The sequence below is a fragment of the Protopterus annectens genome, chromosome 3.part0 (genome assembly GCF_019279795.1).
Source record: "Protopterus annectens isolate FY-2018-M chromosome 3.part0, PAN1.0, whole genome shotgun sequence".
Classification (NCBI taxonomy): domain Eukaryota; kingdom Metazoa; phylum Chordata; order Ceratodontiformes; family Protopteridae; genus Protopterus; species Protopterus annectens.
Window position 1 is genome coordinate 1748501263 of NC_056731.1, and position 26618 is coordinate 1748527880.

The 26618-nt window shown below is 41.3% G+C and overlaps 1 protein-coding gene across 4 annotated transcripts in view; it reads left to right on the forward strand.

Annotated features, from left to right (window-relative positions):
* The window catches only part of PAG1 (phosphoprotein membrane anchor with glycosphingolipid microdomains 1), a 1294572-nt gene that overhangs the window by 767046 nt on the left and 500908 nt on the right, over window positions 1-26618 (forward strand). For 3 of the 4 annotated variants that reach the window (XM_044065772.1, XM_044065771.1, XM_044065774.1), the window contains one exon: window positions 5692-5770. The exons of the other annotated variant lie outside the window; for it this stretch is intronic. The gene's annotated coding sequence lies outside the window, so the exon portion shown is untranslated. The remainder of the gene's footprint in view (window positions 1-5691; window positions 5771-26618) is intronic. 4 annotated transcript variants of the gene reach the window in all.

Consider the following 26618-nt stretch of genomic DNA (forward strand, 5'->3'; position numbering starts at 1 on the left):
TAAGGAGAAGTTGAAAGCCAGACAGGTTTCCAGCACACACACTTCCCACACTAAATAAGGGCATGACATATAAACCCACATACTCACTAGTAACTTAACAAAAGATCAGAGACCTCTCAAAAAGAAAGCACTTACACACATAGCAATGCAAAAAACAACCACAACACATTAGACACACACTAGCATCTCAAGAACTAAGTCCATAAGGTGTAACACCATAAATCCTAATGTATTTATCATAAGTGACTCCATTGTGAAACACACAGATGCTCCCCTCACCAGGCTTGATAAGGAACGGATTACGCGTAGCTTCCTGTCATAGTCCACATGGGGTGAATGACTTGAGACGTACCCCACTGGACTATAAGAAGAGAAACATGCCTGTGCTCTCAGATTATATGTCACAAGCAGGTGTAAGCCTAGCTTTAAGCAGCATTTTACCTTCTCCAAGGATGATGGCACAATACAAAAATGTTTTTATTTTTTATTTTATTTTACATTTTTGACCAGGCTGGTCTAACTGGATATATGTCCATTTTCAGTAGAGGCCCGGGGAGAAAAGCTCCACATAAGCAAAATTTTTAGCAACTTCAGGTACAGATAAGTAAAATTGTAACAAATTTATGTCCAGTACTTAAAACAGAACATAAAAATGATTGACTTTAACAATTGGCTTAGCTTCTGGTGTCATTCCAAGGGTATCCATTATCTGTCAGCCTGGGAAGACATGGTCGACAGGCCACACTTCTCTGCCAGAGATGGTCTGCACCTGTCTCCTCTAGGCTTTTAGATACTGCCAATGGCATTAGCCAACCTTACTGTGCCTTTTTAGACAGTGTCAAAATAACCAACCTCCCAACATAACAAAATCCTCTCTAGATAAACTCAAGGTACTGCTGCTTAATGCTAGGGTATAAACAAGAAACTGCACTCCTTGGAAGCACTCCTTATTTTGGAAGATGCTGACATCTGTGCAGTCACCAATACGTGGTTCAAAGGATGGAAAGCACCCTGGACATGCAGGGCTGCAATGCCTTCCATACGTTCAGACCACAAACTGAGCGAGAAAAAACCAAAGGAGGTGTATCCATCTTCATTAAGTATAAATACATCTCTAGACTGGTTCAACAGTATGACTGTCTTGAGCTAGTCTATTTCCAATTAACTATAGGCAAAGCCCCCTACCACATCATAGCTTGCTATAGGTCTCCCACCATGAAACAGAGAAAAGTATACCACATAACTGGATTTACTGGAGTCACTTTCCATACACCCCAACACCTTACTCATGGGTGATTTTAATTATCCTACTATCGACTGGGAAACATTCATGACCACAAACATGCTGGCTCAGAGGTTCTTGGACAAATACTTTGGAACAGTTAGTCAGCACACTGAAAAGAGACTCAAATGTCCTGGACATACTACCCCCTAACAGGGAACAGCATTGCACCCCCCCCCCCACATGTGGTGTCCTCCCAGGTAAGATCGGTCCATAAATCATTCTCGTTTAATGTAATTATAAAACCAGATACTCCATCAAGCTCAAAAATGATTCCAATTTTTTTAAAGACAAATTACTTCCTACTAAGTGATGATATAAGAAGTTTCAAAGCCCCCTCAAACACAGATAACACAGACTCCTATGCAGACGTGCACACCAATGCACTGTATAACCACTTAGGCAGCTGTATAGAATCAACCGTACCTTACCAGATTAAAACAAGGTCTTTCCAAAAAAAACAAGTCACCCTGGTGGACCCTTAGTGTAAACAGGCTCTACAACAAGAAAAAGAAACTAATGTTCAAGAACAAGAAGTAACTGGTTCGACAGATGAAGACATCTCTCTCTAGCTTAAACAAACAAACTGATGATCTTGTCAAAGATAATTAAAAAATAAGAATAGCCTCCCCAGCTGTGGATGATATTAACAACCATAGACCATTGCCTCTGTGATCTTCACTCACCTAACCACTGACAATTGCAGCAACTTAGGATAAATATGGCTAAGCTTGTAAGGTCTCTATGACCATTAGCTTAGTAACCTTCTATGAAACTATGAAGCTGTAAGATTCCATGTTGTTTATTTAACAGCAAGCAAGCAAGTATAATTCACAAATTTCAAGGGCCAGAACCTTGGATTTCATCTTACCAACTAGACATAATGGCCCTAACAGTATGCTGACTCAGCGTTTCTGTCACTTTCTGGCACCCTACTACTGGTTACTATTACCATCACACCTCAGTTAATGGCAGCTTCCCCAAAGCTCATCAGACCTAAATCTAGCTGTCCTGTCTACTGTATTATCACTGAGCAGAAACTCCAGATTTCCCATCTATACAACTCTCAGCATATATTCTTAGGTGCATAGATTGTTACTAGGCTAACAACCACTAAAGCCCTTACAAGCCTAGGCACACACCCCAAACCATTTAGGTCCCGAGTATCTTGGGTGTCTATATGGGGGGAAGGACATGTTGCTAGGTAGGTAACTAAGGATTTGTATAAGGTATGTTAGTTAGGATAATACTTTTTTATTGACGGTCTAACATGTATCAGCGAGGCAAATGATATCCTTCCAAAAATGTTTCTGCACAATCTTTATCACCAGTTCATTATCTTTAATAATTTCTATCTCTTCTGGGACCCTAAGAACACCACAGCCAGCTTTGCTATATTTTCTTACAATCTGGTTCACCAAATGATATAATTCTCCATGAGAGTAGACTCATCCCACCGGAAGCAATTCACTCCCTAACTGATTAGTAGCTTAATATCCCCTCAGATTTATTCCATGTTTAAATTCTAGCCCATTTGTTAAGTGGCTGCGACATATTCAAAACTATCTTTTCACAAGCACCATTTCTATCCCTAGAAAAACAGTTAAGATTTATAACTGCACCAAAAACTCTTTATCACTATTTTAACAGAACCTGTAGATAGACTGCTTACCTGTTACATTTCAAGCACAGCCTTAAAATCCAGGGCATTGCTGGGATTTTGGAATTGCATGTCAACTTCCAGAATGTAGCTCTTTCTTCTAAAAGTGTAATCCCCTGCAAAAAAAAAAAAAAACTAAAATGACAAGCTGAAGCAAACAAAAAAAAAGTCAAGAACACATTTAAAAAAAAAGCATTTCACATAGTACACAACTATTAACAATGATAAAGATGCCTTCTTAAAAATAAAATTAATTTCTTGAATTCATCTTTTTGAGGAAAATAAATTTGTTTTCAAAAGTGTACATCACAGAATTCATAGTATATGCCTTGCTACATCCATGCATAGAATATTCCTAAAATATCCTAAAATATACTACTTTCACTCCTACTCTAAAATAAGTGCTTCTTTTCAAGGTCCATACATACCAAACCCCTCTACTTAACCCAGGACACCAAAAAAGAAATGCAAAAGAGAGAGAGAGAGAGAGAGAAAGACACACACACACACACACACACACACACACACACACACACACACACACACACACACACACACACATGCACACACACACACACACACACACACACACACACACACACACACACAATAAAATAATAAATTACGAAAAGAAAGAAAAAATAGCAATTGATCAATTAATAAAGCCATATTTTCTTGCACCAGAGATATGCATGCATCTCTAAATTAAACTCCTAAGCTAGTATTGCAGGAAGAATGTCAACCTATGTGAACTTTGCTTTGATCCTCCCAGTGTAACTTCTTCTGAATCAGCCCATCAGTGACAGTAATTATCAATGGCCTCCATTTAATCAACAGTGGGAATAAATCAAACTCAACACAAACAAACACTTATTCCATCACTTCCTACAATCACAAACCTTATTTACACTTTCTATTTCACCCAACTATGCAGAGTTAGCAAACTGCTGGGAACTATCCAAGCTTATGGACAACTATGCTTCAATGAGCTTTTACCTAAAAGTTTTATAGATGTGCAACACTTTCACAGCCCTCCCCTCACAGCACATAAAATATCTCTCTAAAATTAATCTGTAACTTTCTCTGATAAATAGTTTTTCCTTGTAAGTTTAGGTCTGTATCATTACACACTACTCTCTCAAAGATCCTTGGAAAAATAATCACAGGGCAATTGATGTGTGAATATTATGGTCTTGTTCCAATGAAAAGTGTACTGTTAAAATGAAGTAGATTCCTCCTGGGTCACAACACAAGGATTGTTTTCCTGTTGTTTACTAATAGCATCTTCAGTCACTTGGGCATTGCTAAACTAACATGCACAGTATACAGACTAAGGCAACTCCTTTGACTCAGTCCCAGATCACAAACTACTACAGAGCCTCCTTTAATCTAGATAATATCAGTCTAAATTATACAAAGATTTAACAACAGTTCCGTACATGTGGCCTATCAAACTGCCATCCATCAATGGTCTGCACAGCTTACATTTGTACCCAATCACTTTTATCTATTTATTTATTTATTTGTTTATTTTTGTTTAATTTATTTATATTTATTTATTTCTCTGTCATCTACCTGTCCCCCACAGACTCTAATCTATGCAGATTGTTTAGTTTTTAAATCATAAATTCAAAATCACCAAACCGTTCACCATGGCAAACTCATTCAATACCTTACTGAACTATCTAGAGTCAACTGACCCAAATATACTTTTCAAATACAAAATATGTGCTCTTCTCGGTCACAACTATATACTTAAACTAATTCAAGTAATTCAAGTCATCTGACTCTTACTTGTACATCCTACAACACAGAATGTATATATGAAGATAAATGTTTTGGTCCCGAATCCTTACTATTCTTCACACTTAACCCAAGAAAGCCATATGTAATTTCCATCGATAAATGAAAACACTGACAACACAACCATATCAGCTCCTTGAAAGCACCAACTACCTTCAGGCAAAAAGCTGCAGAATTCCTTCCTATAACATACGGATTACTGGACTCACCACAAAAGGCAGACAGGAACTGCATAGCTGAAAGGAGCATGTCATTCCCTGCCAAGAAACAGTACTGACTATCACTTTCTAAAAGAAACATTATACCAATCTGCCTAGCACCACTAATGTTCAATCTACTCACCATAAGTAACTCTCTACCCTTAACCAGCAGGCTGTACTCCAGATCCCTAGGCACTTCCATTTCATACTCTGCTCTTTTTATCCTACTGTATCACTGCTGAACACCTCCAAATCATTTTCTTAGAAGAGCAATATGCTGAAAAACATTTCCCATTAATTGTTCTATTCTAGACACTTAACCACCTTCAAAATCTTTAAAAAGGTTTATCTGACTAACCAAGCCAATTTTAACAGCATAACATCGTACTTTGAGCTCACAAATATATGGAAATAATTGTAAAACACAAGCAGTCATGTATTCATTCACATCCATTCACATATGCTAGCATGCCTGTCTAAACCGTGCAGTATGGTCTCTAGTGTGCAACTTTTAGGAAATCATGCCTATGACAAACCGTATGTTTGACAGCCAACGGATGCATTCACAAATTTGTATGTAAACCTTGCATGATGCATTCTGTCATGTAGTCTGTAGTCTTGCATCTCATACTTTTTTACATGTATGAAGGCTGTGGTTGTAGACCACTCCACTTCATAGATTAATTGTCTAATTAATTAAATAAACGTAGAAAACATTTTTGAGCCTATTTTTTTTTCTTTTTTAGCTTCCAGATCTGAAACTATACAAGCCTGATGGTTTTTGAAACCATACCAGTTTCCTCAGGGAGAGGTCCTCATATCTGAGTAAGTGTCATATTTTTTACATTGAGGGTGATAATTATAGTTCTGGATTACCATCTCCTGGTAATGGCACAGTATTCTCTCTTTACTGTCACTTTCTACTGCAAAACTGAGGCAATGATTCAATTACTAAAGACCGTTTGTACCTCCTGACTACAGTTATCTTTCAGATGGTTCAGACTTTTTCTATACTTAAATTCTGAGTACAGTGACACATGACAGTTATATTCACTCCATCGGTAAGTATAGGTTTTGACACCAGAATTACTAGTTCTTTGATAAATTCACATTCCAGGAAGGGCAGAGTTGGAAGGAAGGAAGGAATTGTATTCCTGCACCGGCCTTCCATCTCAGGGGCATGACTAGGGTTACAGCTTCTCTACTATCACCTTGTGCTTTAAACTAGGTGTAGGGCAAAAAGTTTGCACCAATGGGGAGGGGCAGAGAGTATGAGGAGATTTCATGACTACAGACTGTCTGACACCAAAATAAAAAAAAAACATGGGGAGGGCCCGTGCCCCTTTCATGCCAATTATATACTCTAATAGACTTTCTAGAAGTACAACATGCATGTTCCCAACTCAAGTGCACTGCTCCAAATGAGCTTCTAAAGAGTACAGACTAATTTCCAAAAAGAGCAAGTTCAGGGGCTCACCAAGAGATTGCACTGTAGTATCAGGTCAGATGATGAAGGAAGGGAGCATGCAGCAGTTGAAAGAAGAACTAATTGTTCATGATGAGGGCTATGATATGGGTTTAGCATGGTACAATGGCCATTGCGCCAGGAAGTTGTAAAGTACATTAATATGAAAAAGCCATGAATTGTTTTAAAAATAATCAGTGACATTACTTCCCTTCATTCCTTCAACAGACAATGACTTTCCCTTCCCCTTCTTACTAGTGAAGAACTAGGTACAACACATATGTAGAAGTAACTATTATTCTTTAATTTATGCAAACATATTGTACCTCATTTATTTGTAATCTCCTATCAGTTAACTAGCTTTCTGATGTCTGTCTTTCAACTTACTTGGTCAATCAACAATTTGCTGACACAATATGACTGTGAAAGCAAAAGTAATGATGGACACACAGTGGTTGATATCAAGCCACATACAGACATAAAGCTTTGCTTGAGTAAGAGCACAGAACAAATGTTTTAACCATGTTATTCATTCATTGCAGTGAGCAATTTGCAGCTGACAAAGACTTCCTTCCCTCCTTTTTCTGTTTTATACAATACTTTTGAATTCCACATGGTGTTGTGCCCTCTATATTATCTGACATTGCATTCTAGTAATACACCACCCTTTCTGTGAAGTAGAGCTTATTCATACTTGTTTTAAACCAGGTCACTTTGATCTTCCAAACATGGTCTGCCCAGACTATAAGGTAATTGTGCTGCTACCAGTCACCTACTGTAAGGCTGTTACAAGGGTACCCAATTATACTGAGTAAAATTAATACTAATACAAAGGGTAGAGTTTGACCAATGCAGCAAGGCTTTCAGGAGCAGCCACAGCATCACTAAAATAAGCATAAGTACTCTTAAGATGTTAAAAGTATTCTCTAAAAGACCAGCCACAATGAAAGGTATGGAAGTATTTAATACTAAATAATAAAATAGAAAACATGAAAATACTAAATATCTAGTTACAATAAACACCAGAGTGTAAATCACAGGATATATACAAAATAACACAGTTGGATAGATTCACACAGATGCAGAAAAAACAATACTTAAGTAATCTCACTATATTTTCCTGACTGACTAAATAATTACTGTTCCCTGGTCACTTACTAAAGCAAGGCAAGATGAAGTGTGTTGAGTTGCTTACTACAGCAAGGCAAGATGAGGTATGTGGTTGTATGACATATCTGAGAGAGATCTTTCTTGTGAGGTTCCAAAAAACAAAATGCTGCTATGAGAGTTCCATCATCCCTCTCACTAATATCTAAAGAATAATTTCAGGTGTGGTTATAGAATGACATCACATCTGGTCACACCAGAGCTTTGCTAAGATCTGTTGCATCTGAAAGCTATAAAACAATTTCAAAAACTTCCACCCTTCCAGGGTAGCAATTAGTTCACCCCTAAAGACAACCCAGTAAGATTCATAGTCCTAGTTTTCCCAGACATTTTTGTGTCTGGTTGGAATCAGACCTGCAAGATAAAATAACTGGACTGAGATTAACCTCTTTCCTTCGAGAGTTCTCTGTTAAAACATATACATTTAATCAGTTATAATAATACTGTCTGACATACATGTATATCTCTTTTTGGTCCAGCAGGATCCACTGTTGATGCATTTTTAACACAAGCAACTTTATAAATAAATTTTTAACACAAGCATCTGTACAAATCAGTGTGATAGTCAAATGACAAAAAAAATATTTACAAAACTCCAGCTAGCTACGCTGCCATATATTACACATGCACTGTTCTCCTCTCCCTGGCACAGATGGCACTACCTCATCACAACAGGCTCCAGCATTGCTAACCAGTAAACAGCCCAAGTTAAGAATATACTGTGGTACAGATAACTGGCCATATAAGGTGTGAAGACTAGTAGAGATGGGTGAAGGCTGCCAGCCTAGTCAAACAGAATTTGGTACATAATTCTATCATTTGTAAATACTGTGAAATGTTGAACTTAAAACAATGTGGCAACATTGCCCTCTGCTGTAAAGAAAGCTAAGTCAAGCATTTCTTGTTGGTCCTTTGAAATTAAAATTATTTCATGACTGCCTTGGATGTTTACAATTCAACTCTGGCCAGGCTAGATGAAGGCTTCCTGTCTATTGTTTAAGGCTGTTGATTTTAAGGGCCTTTGAGTAGCTGATAAGTATTAGTGAGTGGTGGCCAGCAGAATTACTGTATAGTCTGGGAGACAGGGGCACAGCTGGAGAAACTGTGCCAGCCTTCCCCAAGAGTATCTGTGTGGTTGTATAACCTCTTCTTAAAGTGCATGTGTGTGTGTGTGCGTGTCAGCTACTTGGGCAAGGACACAAAGCACTGGTTGGACAGAGAGGGTGCTAGAGGTTTTAGCTTGCCCACTAGGCTGAGATCTGAACCCTATAGCTGTGCCAGTGGGGAGTCTTATTGGGGATCTGGGGTGCAAGGGAGTGACCAGCCCCAGACTAACTGTGATCTCTGTGTGCTCTTAAGGGAAATTGCACTTTACTGTGGGTATTTGTTATCCTTTCCTCACATATGAGATGCCCTCTCTGGTGTTAGTGGTGAGGATTGAGGCTCCTTGATTGCTAGGCCAGGGCACAGGCATCACATATTAATTGGTGGCAGTGGTTGGGATATCCTCACATATTAATTGTTTGGCAGTGGTTGGGATATCGCCACATATTAATTGTTTGGCAGAGGTGGGATATCCACATCACATATTAATTAGTTGGCAAATACTAACTAGCGTGTAGTGGTCTGGGTAGAGTGAATCCTGTAGCTTGTATGCAGTGAGCTTTGAAGGTGTTTTGTACTCTAAAACAGCCACGCAGTGAATACTCAGAGTTCAGATCACAATTGTTTTATTTATTTTGTTAGCTTAATTAGTCAGGGTGAGCAGGCAGCATGTCAGCAGAGGAGTGTGGAAAGCTGACAAGGAGCCATCTGGCGGAGATGTGCCAGGCTAGGGGACTGGTGAATGGAAACCTGACTAAGGCAGACCTGATTGCAGCCTTGGTTACAGCTGCATCAGAAAACAGCAACCAGGAGGACAATCAGACTGGCAGTGGATATATAATTCCCTCGGAAAATGGACAGCTCAACCTTTCTGCAGTGGACTTAAAAATCCAGCTGGAGCTAAAGAGACTTGAGTTGGAGGTCAGGCATGTGGAATTAGAAGCAAATGAGAGACTGAGATGTTTGCAGGCTGAGCAGAATGAAAAACTGTTATGTCTGCAAGCTGAGGAACAAGAGAGGCAGAGGTAGCATGAGAAGGAGATGCTGACTCTTTGCCAGAGTCATGGAGGTAATGGGGATGGGAGTAACTGGACCCCAGAAGCACAAAAGGTCAGTAAATTTATTCCGCAGTTTAAAGAGGGGGATCATTTTGATAGTTTCATTCATATGTTTGAGAGGGTATGTAAACAGTAAGAAGTTGATGAATGGCTTTGGATACAGTTCCTGACCCTCTTACTTCATGGTAAAGCTGTAACTGTTCTGTCCAAAATGTCTGCCGTTGCATGTTTTGATTATACTGCTGTAAAGAAATATATTTTAGAACTGTTTAAGCTAACACCTGAAACATATAGGAAAAAGTGTCCTGAGCAGAGAAGCAAGGCAGATGAAAGTGTGTGTGAATATGTTGCTGAACTGAGCACTTATTTCCATAGGTGGGTGAGTGGATGTCAGGTCACCACTTTTGAAGGGCTGGCAGACCTTTTGGTGAGGGAACAAGCACTTTGCCTGAGGACATGAGGATCTGGTTAGCTGATAGACAATGTGCTACTTCAGATGAGTTGGGGAAGAAGGGAGACCTATACCTGGCAAGCAGGGCTGCTCTGCACAGGAAGGGGACCCACAGTACTGCTCATGGGTCTAAAGGAACCCATGGTGGGCAGCACAGACTACCACAACAGAATCTGCCAGTAGCAGGGGAAGCTACTAGTCCAGGTATACATCCAGGAGCTAGGGTTAAATGTTTTGAATGCAACCAGTGGGGCCATGTGACATACAGGTGTCCATGGAGGCAAGGTGGGGAACAAAAGGTGAGGGAGCCAGTAAGTGGGAAAGACAAAATGCCAATAGTAGATTGTCTTGAGACAACAGAGGTACTAAACTACCATCCTGCAGATGTCCTGAGAGGGAAGGATTTGGATGAGGCAGTACCATGTGCTTATGCAGTTACATGCAGTGAGGCTAGGAGACAAGCATGTGGATCTGGTAGCCTGGAGGAGACCCAGACAGACTGCATACTTGCAGCCAGGACTGGTGAGATGGTTACTTCAGGAAGGGAGCTATTCTGTAGCAGTGAAACTGAAGGTGAGCCACAGCTGCTTGTGGGTACTGATGGTCCCTTGGACAGATTGACTGCAAAGATAGAGGTGAGTAGTAGTACCTAGGCTGACATTGAGGCACCACTGTCAGAGGATGCCAGACTTCCTGTGGAAGGGGAGCTGGGAAGGGTTACAAGGTGGGAGTTGAGACAGTCTCAGCTCTCAGACCCTACATTGCAAGGCCTGGGGCAAGTAGCTAAAGAGGCACCTGACTGGAAGGATAGGTTCCTGACCCAGAGAACTCCCCAAACTCTGGAATAGACTGCCCATACATGTCAAGCAGAGTGCCTCCTTGGTCCTCTTCAAAAGAAACCTTGATGATTGGATGGAAGAAAGGAAATTCACCCTGGGATCATGTCAGGCGCCCTGCTAGACAGGGTTCCAGGGAAGTAAATAGTGTGGGAAGAAATAGCCAGGGAATTGTTATGGCTTGGCTTGTATAGGCCCTAGGGCCGATAGCCTAGTACCAACCTATGAACCTATGACTCTCAAGGAAAGGGGGACTCTGTATACTGGGACAAAGGATTACTGAACAGAGAGTGGACCCCTGAGGCAGGGCTAGAAGGTGAGAGAGTACAGCAGTTGGTAGTGCCTAGAGCCTACCTTCTGGCGCTTCTAGCCATAGCCCATGATATTCCCTTTGCAGGTGATATGGGCATAAAATGTACAAAGAGGCATATTATGCAGAACTTACATTGGCCTGGAATTTCCAGAGATGTAACAGGGTACTGCAGGACTTGTGACCAGTGCCAAAAGGTAGGCAAGGCAGGAGACAAGGTGAGAGCTCCTTTGATGCCTTTGCCTGTGATTGAGGAGCCATTTTAGAGGGTAGCTATGGATATTGCGGATCCTCTGAGTACCCCAAGTTCCACAGGGAAAATGTATATCCTTGTGGTAGTGGATTATGCTACATGATACCCTGAGGCAGTGGCTTTGTCCTCCATTGAGTCAGAGAAGGTGGCAAATGCTTTGTTAGAGATTTTCAGCAGGGTAGGTTTCCCAAAAGAAATACTGACTGACAGATCTGCCAATTTCATGTCAGACCTGCTGGCTTGTCTGTGGAAGTCCTGTAGGGTAAAGCACATGAAGACCACCCCTTACCATCTCCAGACTAATGGTCTTGTTGAGAGGTTAAACTCTACAATCAAGTCCATGCTACAGGCATTTGCAGATCATTTTAAGAGGGATTGGGACATATATTTGCCCCATTTGTTGTTTGCTTACAGAGAGGTTCCCCAGGAATCCACAGGTTTTTCACCCTTTGAGTTGCTGTATGGGCATAGGGTGAGGGGACCTCTAGATTTAATTCGAGATGAGTGGGAAGGTGAGTGCAAGTCTCACAAGGAATCTGTTGTGGCATATATCCTAAACCTCAGGACAAGGCTCAGGAAACTCATGGCCTTGGCCCAGGAGAACCTGGCAGAAGCCCAACAACAGAAAAAAAGTGTGGTATGACGGGAATGCTCGAGCTAGAGAGTAAGCTGTGGGGCAGCAGGTGATGATTCTCATTCCTGTCAGACACAACAAACTGCAAGCAGATTGGAAGGGACCCAACAAGGTGGTAAGAAAGGTAAGTGATGTTAAGTACATGGTGGAGCTGCTAGGCAGATGGCAGGGGCACAAATTGTACCATGTTAACATGATGAAACCTTACCATGATAGGGAGGCTCTTGTGCTGAGCATTTGCAGTGGATTGCAGGAGCACTCTGAGGGAGATCTGGGGACTGATCTGCTCAGTGAAGCTCAGGCTGACACCACAGTGGAATGTGTAGCAATGTCCCAGCAGCTATCTCCTACCCAGGTTCGAGAAATCTGAGCAGTGTTACAGGAATATGGGGACATGTTCACTGGGAAACCAGGGTACACCCACCTGGTGCAGCACCAGGTGGATACAGGACCCCAAAGGCCTAATAGGCAGGCCCCTTATAGGGTGCCTGAGAGAGTCAGACAGACCCTGAGGGTGGAGGCACTGGAGATGTTGGAACTAGGGGTGATTCAAGAGTCCAACAGTCCCTGGGACTCCCCAGTGGTGCTGGTGCCAAAGAAGGATGGCAGCACCAGGTTCTGTGTGGACTACAGGAAATTAAAGAGTCACACAGAGTTAAATGCGTGCCCCATGCCTAGGACAGATGAGGCCCTAGCACAGCTGGGTGGGGCTAAGTATCTTACAACAACTGATCCTACCAAGGGTTACTGGCAGGTGCCCTTGACTCCCAGTGCTAGAGAGAAGTCAGCCTTTGTGACTCCTTTTGGCGTGTAAGAGTTCACAAAGATGCCCTTTGGGATGAAGAATGCCTCCGCGACTTTCCAGAGGCTGGGAGAACATATCCTAGCAGGAGCAGAAGGGTTTGCCCTTGCTTACCTAGATGATATTGCCATCTGCAGCCATTCCTGGCCAGAGCACCTTCAGCATGTCAGGGAGGTGCTGGGCAGACAACAGAGGGCAGGGTTGACCATTAAGCTGAGAAAATGTCAGGTGGACATGGCAGAGGTCTCCTACCTAGGATATTGAGTCAGGAGTGGTAAGATAAGGCCAGAACCTGCCAAAGTGGAAGCCATTCAGGCATGGCCTGCACCTGTTATTAAAAAGCAGGTGAGGGCATTTTTAGGGACAGCAGGGTACTACAGAAAGTTCATCCCCAGTTATAGTACCATAGCTGCTCCCCTCACAGACCTGACAAGGAAGAACAGGCCATATAAGGTAGTGTGGACCCCAGCATGTGAGCTGGAATTCCAGAAGCTTAAAGAAGCTTTGGGAAGACCCCCTGTGTTAGCCAGACCAGATTACAGCAAAGAATTTGTTGCGCAGGTGGATGCTTCGAACCATGGGGTGGGGGCTGTACTTAGCCAGATTTCTTCAGAGGGGGAAGAGCACCCAGTGTTTTATCTCAGTCATAGGCTTCAACACAGGGAGGAATGCTATGCAGCTGTAGAAAAGTAATGTCTAGCCATAGTGTGGACATTGGAGAAACTTCAGCCTTATCTGTATGGAAGAAAATTCACTGTTATGACAGATCACAACCCTCTAACATGGTTAAACAGAGCCAGTCAGCAAAATCCCAATTTACTAAAATGGAGCCTGGGGTTGCAAGCATATGCTATGTCAGGGCAGCACCACAGTGGGGTTAGCAATGCCAATGTAGATGGGCTCTCAAGACAGGGAATGGGGTAGGTACACTCAGATAGACCTAATCTTCTCAAGCAGCGTTTCTCAAGGGTCACTTGAAAAACTAGCTTGAGTTCTCTGGGGGGGGGGGGTGAAGACTGGTAGAGATGGGTGAAGGCTGCCAGCCTAGTCAAATAGAATTTGATACATAATTTTGTCATTTGTAAATACTGTGAAATGTTGAACTTAAAGCAATGTGGCAACATTGCCCTCTGCTGTAAAGAAAGCTAAGTCAAGCATTTCTTGTTGGTCCTTTGAAATTAAAATTATTTCATGAATGCCTTAGATGTTTACAATTTGGCTCCAGCTGGGCTAGATGAAGGCTTCCTGGTTATTGTTTTAAGGCTAAAGTTAATGACCAGAATTTACACGTGGAATGTCCTTTATTGCTCTATGTGTAAAAGAATGTAAATACAGTTTCTGTCAGACTGGGCACACCAGGAAAGTGTGAAATGATGTAATGTTTTATCAGAACTGCAGTTTCAATTTAAACAGTGAGAACCAGAGATTATTAAGCATTTTTTTCTGAACATCCAACTCAGCACTCTGCCTGTTGTCTTATGTAAGTTATTTTACAAGTGTGTTTTCTTGTAGATAGCTAGAAGCTATAATGATTAGACTAAGTGTTTTTCTGCGATGTCAGAACTGTACTACTGATTTATTTTAAGTATTTCTGTGTGATCTCTGAACTCTTGACTAACACTGTCTATGTAGTAGAAAGCATTGTCTTGTGGTCTTAATTATTTATTATTAAATATTTTAAGACCTTTTAACTCTGGCTGATTTGTGTAGAGATAATTTAAGCTCTAGAGTACATTGCATATTTATAGTGATTACTGTACAAAGCCATTCTAATAAGCCTTGACTGATTAGTCACACTTACCAACTGGATAATAATATTGCACAGTAATAATTGGGCACCCTTTTAAGGGCCTTTGAGTAGTTGATAAGTATTAGTGAGTTGTGGCCAGTTGAAATACCATATAGTCTGGAAGAAAGGGGCACAGCTGGAGAAACTGTGCCATCCTTCCCCAGGAGTGTCTGTGTGGTTGTATAACCTCTTCTCAAAGTGCATGTGTGTGTGTGTGTGTGTGTGTGTGTGTGTGTGTGTGTGTGTGTGTGTGTGTGTGTGTGTGTCAGCTACTTGGGCAGGGACACGAAGCACTGGTTGGACAGAGAGGGTGCTAGAGGTTTTAGCTTGCCCACTAGGCTGAGATCTGGACCTTATAGCTGTGCCAGTGGGGAGTCTTAGTGGGGACCTGAGGAGCAAGGGAGCGACCAGCCATGGACTGACTGTGATCTCTGTGTGCTCTTAAGGGAAATTGCACTTTACTGTGGGTATTTGTTATCCTTTCCTCATATATGAGACGCCCTCTCTGTGTTAGTGGTGAGGACTGAGGCTCCTTGATTGCTGGGCCAGGACACAGGCGTCACATAAGGTACTTCTATTTTCTTCCAGTCTCCACTTTTGTTGCATCCTATCATTCTGTTTTTCTTAGTCACTGCTATTTTAGGTTCATCCTTGTAGTTTATTCTCATACTGTTTAATATTACAAAATAGCTTTTTTGTCTTCTACTTCTCATTCTATCACTCAACTGATATTCTGCCCCTGGTTTGTTATTTCAAAAGTGAAGACCATTGCAGCTCTTAGCACTGAACCTCATTTGCCATTTATCTATCCAGCCCTCTTAATTCTATTGATCATATCAGTTGGCCTACTTGTCAGAATTGCATATGATTGTCCTAGCCTGTTTGTCATCAAGCAAAGACATTGATCTGGTTCTGGGCCTATAACATGAAGGAAACACAAATGCATTAAATGGCATTGGGGCTATCACCATACTCTGCAACACAATGCTATGTTCCTTTCCTGTAAAATAACCCACATTCTCCCTACTACCAACACCATTCATCATTTTGTCATACACTTTCCAAGCATATTTGGCATGTGGGACCTAATCCTGCCTGTCACCAATGCCCAAACTTCATTAATAGTCTTTAGCATTTGAAAGAATTGTGTCTTGCTGAAGGCTGAGAACGCTGTCTCTACTTATTCCTGTCTGTCCCCTTTACTGGTAATCTGGTGGTAAAACTATCAGGGTACTTTAGCATGAGCACTTGACAGCAGTCTGTATGGATTTTTACCACTGCAAGACTGTTTGCCAAAAATCCGTCCACTAAAATTATTAGGATATTTTAAATTAGCTTCCTAGTGTCTGATGTCAGACTGGTTGGTATGGATACTGTCACCTGCTCTGAGCCACTGCTCCTCTTTCCCCTCCTCAGTGCATGGTGCTACTACCATTAGCCATTTCCAGTCCTGAACTTGATGTCTTGAATCAGATGCATTTGATTCACGCACACATAACACATTTCAAACATATTGCTGACATATTTAATATGGAGTAAATAAGCCTTAAATATTATTGTAATCTTGATTATTCAAGCTATTAGGTGTCCTCCAATATATGATACTGTGGCCACCAGCTTCCACAGAATCTAACTCTTTTGCAGAGGCAGTAGTACTGTTTAGATTACCAATGTCTTAGGATTCTAATAGAAAATAAATCCACTCTTGTACAAGTAATTGTTTTATTTTCTGCAGACAGAGACCTCTCAAACTGCCAATTCCCTATCCTGCAATTGCCCTCATGACACATACTTAATCATTCTCTGCCGTAGGACAATCTCCTGTCTTCAACTGCTGCCAGGCGACCTTTCTCTAGCAAACCAACTCTTAAACACAGAAATGATGATTTATTTGCAATGAGATGCTTGTTTTGATTTATTTGATGACTCAGCCAAGAGACAAAATGTTTGATCTGATGTTGTCCCTTTCATTCTTCCTCACGATTGGGTAACAGATCTGACCCTCAGATCTGAATTGGCTGCATTTCTACAGACTAGGCTCCAAGTCTCGAGCTCCCCCCTCTTCCCTTAATGCTCTACCCTTTACCCAGCCTTCTCGGATCTCATTTGCCACCAGCAGTGACAGACACGGTTTTCTTGCAAGCTCAAGCTCGTAGAATTTCTGTGAATTTTTCTTCAAGTTTTTCTTCAAGATTTTCTCAACTAAGTTTAATTTTATTGTTGCTTTTTCTTCTTCATCTTTTCCTCTTAGTCTTTTGCAGGTGTCAGGGGCCTTTCTGTTCTTAATGTGTGCCCGCTTTCCTCCTTTTCTAGGCCTTTGGCCTTTTTTGACCTGTTAGCTTGTTTGTTGTTAAAAAAAAAAGTAGAATATAATTTATAGTAATTATATTTTTTAAGTATACCAGTTTTTTTTCATTGGTGGTTTATTGGTGTGTGTGTTTCTGTTCTGTTGGTTGGGCCTTTCTTCTGAATGTCTGTGTGTGTGTGTGTGTGTGTGTGTGTGTGTGTGTGTGTGTGTGTGTGTGTGTGTGTGTGTGTGTGTGTGTGTGTGAAACTTATTGCAGTCACTATGTCGGAGAAGCCAACCAGATTTATGCTCTGTTCACAATGTGGACACAAAATTCCACATTCTGATGTGCATAATCACTGTGGTTATTACCTTGGCCCAGAACATCTGCAGTTGATGTGTGTGATTTGTGAGGGATTCAATCCCAGAGCCATCACTAACTGCAAAAATAAATTAATCTTAAAAGGACTTTTGCCTTCTGATACTGTTTGTCCAGGGACTCCAAGACTGTGGCAGGGTCTGCAGACCCCATGAAACATCCACACAAGCCCTCCAGGGCCTCTTTGGGGCCATCATCCAAGCTTCCTAAGCCCTCAGATCTGACATTACAGGATCCTAGGCCCACCTCTGCTCTGGTGGATCCACAGCCCTCCTCAGATCCTACTGGAGGTTCAACTTCAAAAAGCTCTCCAAGACCTTCCACTTCTGCTTTAGATTCTGGACTTCAAATCTGAGAGCATGGAGCTGGAACGCAGAGTTCATGGGTAGATTGGAGTCAATGACTTTGCCTTCCAACCTTTTAGAGACCCCCACCAGGCATTCCAAACTGACCACAGTGGCTTCCTTGAGGTCTTCTAGGAGCCTTTAAGAACTTGATGTGGACAGGATGATACAGAAGATCCTCAAGACTCAGATCCATGTGGGAGTCTTGCCTTCTCCATCCCCTTTAAGATCTGTGAGTGTTCCTTTTCAGTGCAGACTCCTTCTCTGATCAGAGCACTGGCATTGGAGCCCCAGGATCTTAGCCACCTAGAAGTGTCAGTGTTTGATCCGAGGAGGCCATCATCCTCTACTCTGACAGTTACCCTGACTATCTCTGCTCCAGTGTCTTCTCATCAGAGTGGATCTCGGATCCGGGATGTTATAGTCAGATTTGGGGAGAGGGTTTTGACTCTGACATTGTCAGATCCATCCCTTCCTCTCAGGCCTTTAGCACCCGACAGCTCGGGTCTGATTCTGCCTGGAAACTGAGGATTGGATGTCCCGACCTTTCCTTCCTCAATTGCTTTGGCTCCAGGGAAGTTAGGAAGAGAATCTCTGGGTCCTTTGGCTTTCCAAATTGTGGAAAGGGTTTTCTCTTCTGCTGGAGTTCTAGCCTTTCTGAGCTACAATCCTCCCCATCATCCCTCATTGGATCAGAGGCCTATCATCCCTGTTCAGGGTCAGCCCATCCTGAAGGTCCTTGAAACTCTCCCCTAGAGGGAGCCCCTTCTTCTTCCAAGACCTCTCCATAGCCTCCCATGAAGGGGAGACATGCAAGAGCAGGCAAATAGACTCCTCTTTGGAGTCTATCACTAAGGACATGGACCTTGATGAGGGAGAAGGATCCCCCAGATCACCACCAAAGGATGTCTCCTTTGGAGAAATTTTGGAGATCCTGAAGGCAAGAGGTGGTTGGTCAGGCCAAACTACTTGTCCTGAAGAGGCTGTGTTTTTGGAGGCTTTCAATGTGAACCAGTCTATATTTTGGGTGACCTCTCCAGTGGACAAACTCATTGATTTTGTTTCCCACCAGGCCTGGATGGAGCCAGACATGATAGAACTAATTCATACATGACCAGATAATTTTTTGTCCCCCCCCCCCCCAAAGACTGACTACAAGGAGCTAGCCAAACAGAGCTTCTCTGTCCATCTGACAAACAGAGAGTCCAGAGTGATGGACAGGTTTAGGAAGCACGTTTATGCTTCATCCACCTTTTTGCTGAGAGCATTAAATTATCTGGCACACTTTACCTGGTTGCAGAGAGATCTGGTCAAAGAATTTTCCAACTTTCTGGCAGAGACCATGTCACTGGAGGACTCTGAGAAAGTGTCTCCTGACTGGCTACTCTTTCCTCTCTGTTTAATTCTTCCATGGGGCTCATCTCCCATTCTACAGAGTGTGCCTCACAGGCAGCCAGCTCAGGCGTTGCTATTGGAAGACATGCCTGGATGAGGCTTTGAGACTTTGCGAAACCCTTCACGGCATCCTTTGTTAATGCCCCCTTCAATGGCTCCTCCTTGTTTGGGCCATCTGTCAAAGATAGCCTTACTCACAGTGAACAAAAAGGGAAGACCCTGTCTGCCATCAGGGCAAAGTTTTCTACCCCTTAGCATACTTTGTCCAGACATCAGGGAGATTTCAAGAAGATCTGGTTCCAGAAATCCCAAGGGTCTTGCCAGGATCATCATTAAGACTCTTCCTCCAGGAGCAGATGGGGAAGTTTTAATGGGAGACACCACCCCAAGAGCAGAGGGGGGACACAGAATCAGGGGTTCAGAGAGCCTTTCTCTGACAAGTCCTTTCAGTGGTCCTGAATTGCTGCCTGACTGCTCAACTCTGGAGGCAGTTGAGGGTCATTTTTCTCTGCATCCAGATGCCCGGAATATCTAGCAAAAAACAATCAGGTGCTAAAAATTATATCCAAAGGTTATCATATTCCCTTCTTCCTTCAAATGCCAAACACCCAAAAAAAACTTCCCAATGTTCCACCCAATTAGAGGGAGTATGCAGTTATAGAGATTCAAAAACTACTGCAAAAACAAGTCATCCAAGAGGTCCTGACTGAACAAATAGGATTTCAACTTACTCTCACTTCTTTTTAGTGCCAGAGAAAACCAAGGACCTGAGATCCATCCTAGATCTAAGCAAGATGAACTTGTTCATAAAGAAAGCAAAGTTACAAATGGCTACGGTTCAGTACATTTTACCCCTGTTGTGAAAGGACAATTGGATGTGCTCAATAGACTTAGAGGACATGAACTAGCACATCAAAATAGGCAGATGCTCCAGGAGTCATCTGTGCTTCAGGCTGGGAGCCAGTCATTACCAATTCAGGGCGCTGCCCTTTATTCTCATAATAGCCCCCCCCCCCGGTTGTTTACCAAATGCATGGCAGTAGTTGCAGCTCACCTGAGATTGTAAGGATTCCAGGTGTTTCCATATCTGGACAACTGGTTTTTGACTGCTCCAACCAGCATCATGTTATCCAGGCCAGAGATTATTTGTTACAGATATCCAGTCCTCTGGGTATCACCATAAACCTGAAGAAATCAAATCTATCTTTGATACAGAGCTTGGAATTCACTGGGGCCCACCTAGACACCCCAAACCAAAGAGCATCACTACAACCTCATTGCATATAAACCTTGAGAGAACACATTTGTACTATTTTGGATCTTCCATCTCACCCAGCAAGATTAGTACTTCAAGTTCTTGGTTCCATGGCAACTATCATTACTCTTGTCCCATTAGCAAAAGGTTCTTTTTGTGAGTGCTTCAGTGGTCCCTGGCTATTCAGTGGTCTATTCTTTACCAGTCTCTAGCTGTCCCTATCAAGTTGACTCCAGTTTGCAGAATGCATCTTTGGTGGTGGCTTCTTTCTGATGACCTAGTGATCGGAGGGCCATTCCTTCTTTCTTCCCCCACAGCCACGGTGACCACAGATGCTTCCCAGTTGGGGTGGGAGGACATTTTCAGGGAAAGATGGTCCAAGGCATGTGGACTCACTTAGAGACCAGATTGCATATCAATGTTATTGAGATGAGGGCAGTACTCATCATGTTGCAAGCCTTTCAGGACATTCTATTGCTAAGAATGATTGCAATTCACACAGACAATATGTCGGTAGCCTGGTATATCAACAACAAGGGGGAACCCGTTCGTATCTCTTGTGCAGAGAGGCCATGAGAGTCTCAGAGTGGGCATTATTTTCAGACCACTTTCTACTTGCAACTCACATTCCAGAGAAGTTCAACATTCTTGCAGACAAGCTCAGCATGTCCATTCTGACCCCTCAAGAGTGGTCCCTTAATCAATCAGTAGTGAACTTGATTTTCAGCCATTGGGGCCAACCTTGCTGCAACCTGTTTACTTCTCCTCAAAACAACAAATGTAGCAGGTATTTTGCTCTGATCCCCCTTCCAAGGGAGCCCCCAAGGAATTATCTAGTTCACGATTGCCCCCCCCCCATCTCCTCTATGCCTATCCTCCTCTACCCTTGATCCTGAAGTTTCTACAGAAAGCAAATGGTTGAAACCTTCAGTAATCCTCATTGTCCCCTACTGGCCTTGATAGATTTGGTCCCCCTTTCTCTGGTCTCACCTAAAATGTCCTTGAATACTGGAACCCATATAGGATCGTCTTTTTCACCCATCAGGGGATCATCATCCAAATCTGGCTACATCATCGTCTTTTTCTTCTATCACATCAATTGATGACATTTGTGCTGCAGCCAACTGGTCAAGCGCTCATACCTTTGTGACTCACTATAAACTGGACATTGTCTCCAGAAGCCATGCTTCTTTTGATTCTGCAGTGCTCCAGCATGCCATCCTTCCTTGAGGTTACCCAAAGGTTATGTAGCTGGGGACTCTGACCCAATCATGAGGAAGAATGATAGGGACAATGAGGATTACGTACTTACCATAACTTGGTATCTGTGTTGTCCACCTTCATTCTTCCTCACCTTCCCTCCCAGCCATCCCCCCTCCTTCCAGCTCCTAACAGATCTCTGGAGTTATTGGGAACCTTCTGTTTTTGGTTTGAGCCTCTGGTTTGGTTCTTTCCTTATATAGTGGTCATCATTTTTCTACTGTAACTCTTGTTCAGGATTCTTGATCTGAGAAGGCTGGGTAAAGGGTAGAGCATCATGGGAAGAGGAAGGGGCTCAAGACTTGGAACGTAGTCTGTAGAAATGCAGCCAAGTCAGATACGTGGGTCGGAGCTGTCACCCAGTCTTAAGGAAAAATGAAAATAGACAACACAGATACCAAGTTATGGTAAGAAGATAACTGTTCATTTTTAAATATTGAGACTCCCACTTTTTGACTAGTCATCTGAGGGTTCACTACCATCTGACACAGCACTGATATTTATCGATGTGTCTAAAATATTATTGCATATGTGCTATTTGAAGTAATCATAAGGGCTGTAGCTGAAAGTTTTCCCAAATTAAGTTAAGGTAAAACTAAAAGCATCATTTGATTTATGTATTTAAAATTTGGAAAACAGACAGAAAAAGCTACAGTTATGAACCTACATTTAACATACTGAATACAGACTCATATATTTTTCATTGTTCAATATTTTATTCATTTTGTCAGAACATCTCATCAAAGTGGTAGTTGTAATGATCCTGTGAAAGACAAAATGCATGACCTAACTAACCTAGTACAATGTTAAGAAACAGGCAGTGTTGTACTTGGCAATGGCATTGGCTCTGATGTCTTGTATTTGGACCTCTCATAAGCCTTCAGTATTATTCCTTATACTGTAACAATGCAATCTTTAATAAGGAAAAGAATGAGTCCCTATATTACTGAATGGACGAAATGCTGCTTAACAAATGGTTGCCAATGTGCTAAGTTGAGTGGACACAATTTCAGCTGGTCAGCCATTTCCTTTGGGGTACCACAGGGCTTGATCTTGCACCCTGTATTATTTAACAATGTGATTGTTACCTATAACTTTTACTTATTTGCTGTCCATATACATAGCGATATCAAAATTGGTGGTCTTTTATATCCCTCGTCTGATTTTCTAGTATACAACACATATGTCGCTGGTGTATTTTAATGGCTAAATAAATATGGATTACATTTTAAATTTGCAAAAACTGTTGTGGTGTACATTGGCACTTTCAAACCCTATCAAGACTTTGTCTTGGGTGTTATTATGGTTCATAAAATGCCGAAATACAAGGATTTAGGAGTATAAATCATCTCAAACTTATGGTATAAGAATAATGCTTGTATTCTTAAAGCAACGGCTGTGAACATGATAGGATTGTTATTAAAAACTTTCAGCACTAGCTTGCTGGCTGTTCTGGTAAAATTATTTGCCACCTATCTTAGACCCCTTATTGAATACAACTCTTCATTTTGCTCTTTTTCTAAAGATGGTCTGTTATTGTTAGAAAGTTTCCAAAGGAAGTTTGTGAAAAGAATAACTGATTGCAAAGCATCATCTTGCAGCGCATGCCTTGAGAAACTCAACCTATATTCAATACTTTATCCCTCGCTATGAGGCGGATTATCTTTAGCATACCATGCTGTCCATGATGAACTTTTCTTTCCAGCTCTTTCTGAATATTGATATGCTGCTGATCAATAAATCACCTAGAGGTTGTAATTATACTTTTCAAGTTAGCAAATGTAAAACAGCCTTGAGAAACAAATTTATATCTCATGGCATTACTAGCTCCTGGAACAGCCTGCCTCTGTTTGTCAGTCAGAGTAGTTCTTCAACTGTTTCTAAGAATAAGTTAGATACTTGGTTTGGGGAATACAATTTATTATTGCAATTTGGAGCCTGCATTCTGATGGTCTGTGACCTCTTTGCAGTATACTCAAACTATGAAACTATGAAATTACTACCTGAAGCACGGAAGGCAATTTTATATTTACTGTGCAAAATCATGCATAATCTGATTAAAATATGAAATTTTCAATGCTGCTTTTTATGATATGAGAATGGTAACAGTATGTAGGCAGTCTAAAGTATGAATATTTAATTCTTCTAGTGGTATGGCTTTACATTAAATTTTTTGAATACAACTTCATGGCTTCAAAGCTTTTCTATAATTTGACCCTAAACCTATAGTACAGTACTTGTAAAATTGTTAAACATATACCTTTTATAGGTTCGTAGGTAAGCATTAGCCTAGCTGTCCTTGCTGGTCATTGTAGGCCTAGCCAGTTTCTATTTTTGTACTCAAAATAACCTCTCTCATTTGGTTATAAATTGGCCTTAACAAAAAAATATCGCTGCAGTAAATAAAAGGATCCTTTTATTTTTTTCAATAAATATTTTGTCTGATATAAATAAGTGGAGCATTTTTAACGGGTACTTGTAAGTCCATTTTAATTGACTGAAGAGATATTTTTTTTTATTTACTTGGCTGGTGTTATATCGCTTCACTCTTTGCATTTATTTTTTTTTATAAATTGGCCTTACCCATGCCATGGTTGATAATTATGTTATCCTTAATGAGAAAAACTCTGCTTGTGAGCATGTTGTGTGATCGAAGTGCTGTCCATTGAAATTACATTTGATGACAGTGGAGTTTACTTATTTCTCCACTGTTGTGTGACCTCAGAGTTGGTATACATATATATATATATATATATATATATATATATATATATATATATATATATATATATAAAAGTCTGGTTGGTGTGAGGAGTGACACCCACATGGATGGTGCAGAGGGGTTTGCATCCCTGCAAAAAAAATTATTGGTGGTTTCAAAATGTGTCTTTTTTTCTGTTCATCAAAAAACTCTTTCTCCCTTGAACCTGTTCCCACAAACTATATTAAGTCTCTACTCTCCAGACTAAACCCTGTTCCTCTTCTGCTGATAACTTCCCACCCTATTTCCTACAAATAGCTACTGAATCCATTGCAGTTCCTGTCTCTATCTTAATAAACTGCTCCAACCTAGATCTCTCAAAATCAGCTCATTCTTAACCCTAAAAAAAATAAACTCCTTCTTCTTCCCAAAAACCTCACCCACCTCAAAACTAATTTTCTCTACTATCCCTAGATAACACCTCCATCACTGTTGAAAACAACACAAAACTTCTAGGAGTCATACTTGATGACCAAGTTAAATTTGATATGCATATAAACAACTGTATCAAAAAACACATCAAAAACTTGGGCTACTCTATTGAAACAAAAAGTTCCTCACTACCAAATCTAAAATTACCCTCTCACAAGCCTACCTCCTACCTAGCCTACTATACAGCTCCCAAATCCTTGTAAATCTAAACTCTACATTACGAGCCAAGAAACAGACAACTTTTACAAGGTAGCTAGATTTACAGTTTAGCATACCTATAAATCTCACCATTGTCTTGCCCTAAAACACCTAAACTGGCTTGAGCTACCCCATCAGCTACTTTTGTCCCAACTCTTCATAGTGCACTCAATCATCTACCAGAGATCTTACTGTCCCAGCCTATCTCCTCTCATCTCATAGTACAACCCCACCAGGCCGCTAAGCAGCTCTCACCAAGACCTGCTACAAATACACAAACCCAATGCCAAAATCGGTCAAAGCCTCTATAGCTACCATCCTTCTGTATCTTGGAACAAACTCCCACTAGAAATCAGGGCCCCTAAAAATATAAATCAATTCAAAGCTGCAACAAGAGATTATCTAACATCTCAGTGGTCCTGCCCCTGTACACAACCTCCTTAAACCCTAGAGAATCCAACTATAACTCTTGTATATCTCTACTGCCATGTCTTTTATATTATAAATGTCTCCAACCAGGATATTTTACTGCCACTGTATAACACTATAACAGACGTAAAAGAAACTGTGATATATGATTGTTTTATTTACGTTGACTATCTTCTATAGCGAGATTCTGAAAATTGTATTTCACTAATTGTCTCTGTGCTGATTCTTCTCTGTATAACCTATTTTTAATCAATTGTCTTTCATTTAAAACTTAATGTAATATTATGGAGCTTCTCTCCCCGGGCCTCCTCTGAAAAAGGGCTACTCAGCTCAGTCAGACAATCCCGGTCAACAGATGTAAAATAAATAAATAAAAATAAAAAAATAACCTTCAATGAGTTGACATGAACTCACTGGGATCATAATATAGATAATTTGGGATAAAGCATTTAGGAGCTGTCTGTAACTCTTAGTAGTACAGGGGGCACTCCTGGGGTAAATTTTCTTCTTCCCATCCATAGGTCTAAGTTGCACTTAAATAAGGATTTGCAAGGATGGGGAGTCTGTTACAGAGCAGCAGCATCCTCTGTGAGATATACCTTTCCCACCAAATCATTCAGTTGATGTTGCAGAAGAGGTTTATATCCCTAGACAGAGTATTTCTGATGCTGTTTGGCTTGCTGATGTGCAATAAATCTGTTAGTAATGGGTTGGAAGATGCCTTATTTGCCAGACTCAGATCACTTGTTAGCAGTCTGTAGAATACTGAATAAAGTAACAGGACTTTGCGTCAGTCCACATAGGACATGTTGTTTAGGCCTTGTATCCTTTTAATAAGGTATTCCTGTGGGTGCTCCAGTTGTTGCATGTGTCTGAACAGATAAATTCCAAAGGGTGCATTATATTTAATGATTGCCCTAATAAGGGATAAGTAAAGAGGGTCAATAACATCCCTAGATCTAGACTCAATCCCTTTGTTTATAAGTTGTGCAATATAGAAAGTTTTTCTTACAACAGTGGACACGTGTTTGTCAAAAGTTGGGTCACTGTCCACGTAAGTTCCC